The following is a 6952-nucleotide window of genomic DNA, read 5'->3' as shown; positions in this document are numbered from 1 at the left end:
ATCTTAAGTCTCATAAATGTTACACCATCTCTCCTATCTGATTTGCATGCCGGAATCTTCGTACAAAGTTAGACGTTAAATTTTTTAATATTTATCTAACGCCGCGAATACTTCCAGGATGCAACAATATATATATATATAATTATATATTATATATATATATATATATCATTATATATATATATATTATTCTACTAGTTATAAATAAGGATGTAATAAGTGCATAAAAGAAGTAGGACTAGGCTTGATTTTGGGACGGCCTTTTTTATTGGAAACTCCATTTAAAAAGCAATTAAAAAAAAGTTCATCTCAAAAAGGCTTCATTTAGTATGACTCCTTATAGTCTTAAGCTTCTTAAAGCAACAATTTAGTATTAAAACTTTATTACTAAAAATTTGTTTAGAAAACAATAAAAAAGTCATCCAAAAGAAGTCTTAAGATATGCATCAGCTTAAGGATGAATGATAAAAAAAAGGATAAATATAATTATTGAGAGAGATAAATAATTAAAATACTGTATTTTAAAAATAAAAAAAATCCACAATTGCCCAGCTTGACGTCTTTGCTGCCCGGACAACAATGCTTCCAAAAATCCTCGAGTCAAAGTCTGCATTACGGTCCCACAGCTCCCCCATAAACGTCATATAATGGCGACCCAATTTTAAATTTAAAAATTATTTTATTTAATCATGTTGTCATTATATTTATTAGTAATGAAAATTAAAGTGTCACATAAATTTTAAAAAATATTTAGAGTAAAAAGAAAATGGGAGTGACAAGCAATTTGCTCCTTTTAAATTAAAAAAAATTTAATAAAATCCCTTTTTAAATAAATTTAAATTATTTCCCCATATTAAATCCTAATTAACCTAAATTATAAAAAGATTTATTTTAGGCATCTTTCTACTGTTTAATTTTTCATATCAAAATTAAACAATTTTTCTATCTTTCTATTTTCTTATTTTCCTATTTTAATAAATTTTTACTATTAACATTACTTTCAACAAACTGCTTTCAAAAAATTATTTTTTCAAATAACTTTAAACATTTTTAAAAAAATATAGTCGTTCCTAATAGAATTATGAGAAGGCAGAAGATAATTTCATTATTATGTAATGTAAAAAGATGAAAACTACCCCAACATTTATTAAAAATTAAAGTAAATATTATTTTCAATCAGTAAATTGCTAAGCTTTTCATTTGGAGTATTGACAGCTTAATTATGGATAGTTTAATTTTGCCAATTGGGCTTTGAGATGAAAAGGATGAGTCCAAGCATCTACAATTAGGAAAAGGAGGACAAAAGCTACATTTTGGCTTCCCTTCAACACTTGGAGAAATGTCCGCTTTCATCCACTCTTTTTAAACGGCAATTTTATTTTATTCTCTTATTTTTTGTATAAAGTAATGAATAAATAGTCTTCATCTTTATATATGCTACTAAATTAAAATCAAAGAATCCATTTCAAAGACAGAAAATATTTGGGCATTGCTTTTAGTGGCCCCACATGATTTGATTTATAATTTTTAAATTCATTTAATTAGCTAAACTAATTTGATGTGATATTAGCTAATGCATTTAATATCTATATTTACTATAATTAATTAAATAAAGTATCATATTATTCTGTATTCTTTAATTTTAAAAATTTTAAATCATAAAATTTTGATTGTTAAATGTCAATGTGTTCTAGGAGAATGGAGCTGATAGAGAGAGAGAATATTTTGCTTATCATTAGTTCAAATAGATTATCACATAAAAATTGGGAAGAAAGTAGGCATTGGTGGGACGAAAAGTTTTATAGAAAAAAAAAAAAAAAAAAAATTTAAGAATTAGCCCACCTTAAATAAAACTTTCACTATAGTTCATATTTGTTACAATGCATCACTCATCTCCAAAAATTTGAAGAATTTAATTTAATACCAAAGTGGAGAAAAACCTAATTGGCTTGAAGGCGAATTCTTACAATTTGAAGGATGATGCAAGAAAGTTGATAAGAGGGTGATGCGAGAAAAATCTCATGGCCTTATTTGAAGGGGTATTAAATATGTTGCGTCTGGAAAATTCATGGTGGTTAGAGAATATAGTTTAGCATCTTAGTTCTTAGCACAAAGATTCAACGTACAAATAAAGAGATAGGGAGTGTAGCGTCATAAGAGAACACCAATATTTTTACGTGAAAAACCCTAAAAATTGAAAAAAAAAAATACAAGGCTGAACCAAATTTGAAATAGAATCTACTAGTATTGAGGTTTGAGTACAAATGAGTCATTCCTCAGAGGAAGCTTTATATAGAAAATTACAAATGTATAAGAGCCTCATTATATGATAGTTATTTCTAAAAGAGTGTTGACATGTCTAAATTAGTTAATAGGGCTGTATTTGGGTGATATAGGTCAAAAAAAAGCTCTGTAATCGGTGAGCAATAGTGTGAGGTTAGACAGTAGTTTGGCGGACGACCGGTGGTTGAAGGCGGATTGTAGTCGGTAGGAGATGGTGGGTCGGAAGGACCATATTCGGCAAACGATAGTAGTCAGAATGGACCTTAATTCGGTGGAAAACGTAGTCAGAATGGATTTATATTCAGCCGGAGTGAAAATGGCAGGAGTGGACCGTAGTTCAGCGGGTGACGAGGTGCGTAAAAAATTTCATAGTTAAGGCAATAAAATAGTCAGGAGTGGATCGACGATGGGAGGACGCTGGTAAAGAGTGCGACCATAATCAGCATGCCGGATGGTGGTCCCGAGTGCGATCGTAGTCGTTTGATCCACCAGTGTCCAGCAAGTGGGCCGTATTTTGGTGGGCGATGCGCAGTAGGAGGGATCATAGTCGGACGAGTGATATTGGTCCGAAGGAACGCAGTCAGTGGGGCAACGGTAGTCAAATTAAATGGATCATAGTCGGCGCGGCAAGAGCTGGTCAAGAAAAGACATAAGTCGAAGGGAAAATGGTGGTCATAGTGGATCATTAATCAGTAGTCGAAGGTGGTTGGTTGGACCGTTTTAAGTTGGCGTGCGATGATGGGACAGAGTGGATCGTTGTCGGCGGGTGATGGTGGTTTGAGTCGGACCTTAGTCAAGTGACGATGATCAAATTGTACTATTAGCGGGAGATGACTGGTGGCTAGGACCCGAAAGTCCAACCGGAAGGTCAAGTGGTCGGGGAGAGCGGTCTTGCGAAAGTAAGGATGGCGGTCACATGTTTTTCCAAAGGGGGTGTCGAGGAGGAGTATGGTTGCAAAAGGAGCTCATATATTTCTTTTTTTTTTCTCTTTGCTGCTCCTTTCGTTTCACTGAAGAGTGATGGGTCTATTTATAGTTTTCTAAGAATTGCATTGGCCAATAAATAAAAGAGAAGAATCCCAAAAGAACCATGTTGAGGGGGGGGGGGGGGGGGGGGGAGGGGGGGGGGGGGGGGGGGGGGGGTGAGTGTTTCAAAAATGGATGGTCCCGATATCCAGCTCCTTGACTAGGGGATTGTTTATTCAAAGAAATTTGAGTGTCTTAAAAATGAAATGTCAGAATTGGAAATGATCTTGAAGCTCGTTGGATTTTGTCTTATCGAGCCCGCTTGATTTCAACTATAAGCAAAAGTTCACATTTGGAAATAATCGCTTGGTTTTTTCAATAAATGATTGAGGCTTTCAAAAAGGCTTCCTTACCTCAACTTGAGACCCATTTGGGTTCATATTGGACTTGATTTTTTAAGTGTCGTGGGTTTGTCTCTTCGAAGACATTCATTTGACTATAATATAATAAAAAAAAAAAAAAAAAGACTACTGAAATAAGAATCCGAATGGTTCAAGATTTAATTATTGAAAGTTTTTAATTCATATTTGCATCAAGATTCATGCCCGATCAAGAAAATTTTTTTTAGATTAAACATATCACTATCAAACTTATTCCGAAGGAGGTTAAGGAAAGCTTGACTTTGAAGAGAGGGAAGAATTATCAAGGTTATGGAGGTTATTGAGGGTTTTGGAGCAATCATCCTTGTAAAGAAATATATATATATATATATATATATTATATTGAGATTTCCGAGCCGAATGAAATGCAAAACTCACACGCACATCGGAAATGCAAGGCTTTGAAGGTGATGGAACAAAGTACACATGCTTGAAGTTTGTGAAGGTGATTATATCAATTAGGAGTTTCCTCCTATTAGATGGAGGAGCAGTGGACTTGAGGTGATTGTTGAAATTAGGCCGGTGTAAGTTGAGTAGGCAGATTCGTGAGTCAGCTCAGGCTCGCCTCGATAAATGGCTCGGTAAGTTCGAGCATCGATAAAACTAACGAGTCAAGCTTGAGCTAAGCCCTTACAACTTGCTAAGCTCGTGATTCGGCCCCGTTTAAAAAAATGCTAATATAAAATTATACTTAAATATATTAGAATTTCAGAATTTAAATAAAAAGCCAGTTAAAAATTATAACATGTCATCATTTCTTATATTAAAATAATATTTATTATTTTTCTTATAATTTTCTCATTATTTTTACCAATTTATTATTAATTAATATTTAAATCATAATTAATTATCTGATTTCATAATAAAACAAAACGGCTCAGAGCCAGGCTCGAACTCATAGAATAAAGCTGGTGCTTCTAACTCGATTAATTAATCAATGCTCAAGCTCAAGAAGTCAAGGTGACACGTGCTCCGACTCGACTCATTTTACACCCCCCGAGTTGATATTGATGATAGAAATTCATTTGAGGCCAACAATCAAGCTCAAGCGCAAGAAGTCAAAGGTGACACGTGCTCGACTCGAACTCATTTACACCCCCGAGTGAAATATGACAGAAATTCCATTTTGATTATTTATAGGTGAAAATAGGTATGACCAAAAGCACTTCTGAAAGAAGGGATGCATTGAATTATTTTAATTGATTTAATAGCATTATTAAATCAATTCCTTACGACTTCTTCATATCCCTAAGGATAACTCTTTAGACTTCTTCAAAACAATTAGCACTCAAAAATTCTTCACTTCTAATAGTAAATTAAGGTGTTTTGAATAATTGAAAAGGTGAAATAAAATCCACAAGCTTCTAGAATTCGCATGACTCATGCTTTCAGATTGTAGCAGTCTTGATGCTTCATAAATTTCACTTTCATTTTTAAAAATTATATAATAAGCTATTGGAAGCCAATAAACTCAATAAAAAATTTTATTCATTTTCATTTTGGCAATTATATTTATTTTGGAATTTAGAAATAACTACTAATTTTTTATTGGAATCACATTATTTTAAAACGCAGAAGTCAATTCATGTTTTCAAGTTACAAATTATATATCTAAAAGAAAAAGAAGAAAAAAGGAGAAAGCGAATCAATGTCTCCCATCACATTCTTTCTGCTTCGATTTACTCATTTTGGCTCATTATTAAAATATACTCTTTATTTTGGTTGTTTGATATAATTATACTTAAATCTATTATAAATCATTGAATATATATTAATGGATAAGAATGCAATTATTTAAATATTTAGAGAATTTAGTGATCAGTTGCTCGGAAATCACAAAGTATAAATTATTTATTGGCTTAACTTAAAGTACATATATGTTCATCTTCTGTATATTTTTTTTTCTTCCTAATTTTTATTATTTTCATATTTTTGTCATTTTAAATTCATTTTTAACAATATATCTATTTTCACCAAATAAACAATTGTAAATTAATTGTGATGTAATTTTTTAAATTTTTTGAAAAATAAATTTTAGGGACCAAATAATGAGGAAAAAATAAAGAAAAAATATCTTGTGAATTTTATATTGAACTAATATAATTAATATAAATATGCATGGATTAACTTTTGTTGCAAATAATTTAAACCTAAAATATTTAGCGTTTGATATGGATTTTTGCGAGCCAATGGAAAAATAAATTTATTTAGGTCATTATTAATAATAGAGTTCATATTTAATTGAAAGGAATTAGTTAGATATAATATATATTTTATATAATATAGAAAGCCATCACGCAACTTCGGTGTTTACATTAAAATAAGAAGATTATTTTAAGATAAATTAAAAAATGCATAGTGGGAGGCAATATACATTTTCATTATAATATATTACCAATCAATAATGACCAATCTAACCGAGAACACTCTTATAATAACTAATTAGAAATTGTATGGGAAGTTGTTGTCGAAAAACTGTCAAGTTGAAAAATATGCTTAGGGTCTCTTAGCAGCAAATTTATTTACGTTGGACATCCAATTCAAGGCCGCGTCAATATCAACGAAATAACATTTAGGTCCCAGTATAAAATTTGAATGAACGTGGCGCGTCTTGGATTGATGTCCGAACGGAAATCCGGACACCGGACGCAATAAATTTGCCACCCTTCTTAGACACATTATGCCGAAGCAGGAATATTTAGAAACACCAAGCCTAGTGATGGCATGGATAATGACCTTTAGAGCACCGTTAGGATTACTTTTAATTTTTTATAAAACAGGATTGTAAATTGATTTAGAGAATACAACATTTTTAAAAAGTGTGTAGATGTATTTTTAAAACTGTTTAGAAAGTAGTAAAACATTGTCTCAAATGAAGCAGGAGAAAAAGCTTTCATAACACAATACCAGATTGTCTTAATAACACAATTATGAAGACAAGCTCTGTACAATAATGGTCCATAATACCTAAATACTATGTGGTAATTGACTATGAAAGAACAAAAACAATACAGAGAAAATTGCTTAAAATAAAAGTCTTAAGCGCTTTGCTTGAGAGAGCTGCAGCATTTTATAATGGTGATTGTTTGAAATTATTATAGAGAAAATAAATTTATTATCATGATTGTAAATATAGCTTTTTATTCATAAAAAATATTTGAAAAATTGATGCAGAAAGCAACAGAAAAATATAAGTCAAATAATATTATAATTGTTGCCTTGAAAAATAAAAACAATCAGAAAAATTGCCCAAAAATAAACCC

This window comes from Dendrobium catenatum, unplaced genomic scaffold (genome assembly GCF_001605985.2).
Source record: "Dendrobium catenatum unplaced genomic scaffold, ASM160598v2 fragScaff_scaffold_659, whole genome shotgun sequence".
Lineage (NCBI taxonomy): Eukaryota > Viridiplantae > Streptophyta > Magnoliopsida > Asparagales > Orchidaceae > Dendrobium > Dendrobium catenatum.
This window is presented reverse-complemented; position numbering follows the sequence as displayed.